Genomic DNA, 587 nt, shown 5'->3' with positions numbered 1-587 from the left:
CACAGACAGATGGAGTCTTTAATGTTTATTTTCTATGTCTCCAGGTGGCCTGGCTCAGGTGCAGCTGCAGGAGTCTGGTCCTCAGATGGTGAGACCTTCACAGACCCTCACTCTCACCTGCACCATCGCGGGGGACACTGTTTCCAGCACCAGTGCTACTTGGGATTGGATCCGGCAGCGGCCTGGTAGCAGCCTTCAGTGGATGGGAAGGACTTTGTACAGCTCAAAGTGGTACAGAGAATATTCGCCATCTCTAAAAGACCATCTAATCATTAACCCAGACACATCGAAGAACCAGTTTTCCCTGCAGCTGAGCTCCGTGACTGCTGAGGACACGGCCATGTATTACTGTGCAAGGAGCACAGTGAGGGGAAGTCAGTGTGAGCCCAGACACAAACCTCCCCTGCAGGGAAGACACTGGGCAGCAGGGGGCGCGCAGGACCCACTGAGCACAGACACCCAGCCATAGACAGACAATGAATGACAGGGAGAATTTCCTTCTGGAATTAGGGCTCCACGGAGAGTTTTTATTTTTCTTACTCTAAATTTTCTCCACACTGCCGACTTGAAAGGTGGAACTAACATTC

Source organism: Echinops telfairi, unplaced genomic scaffold (genome assembly GCF_000313985.2).
Source record: "Echinops telfairi isolate 266 unplaced genomic scaffold, ASM31398v2 ScPeMD7_66;HRSCAF=263, whole genome shotgun sequence".
Lineage (NCBI taxonomy): Eukaryota > Metazoa > Chordata > Mammalia > Afrosoricida > Tenrecidae > Echinops > Echinops telfairi.
This window is presented reverse-complemented; position numbering follows the sequence as displayed.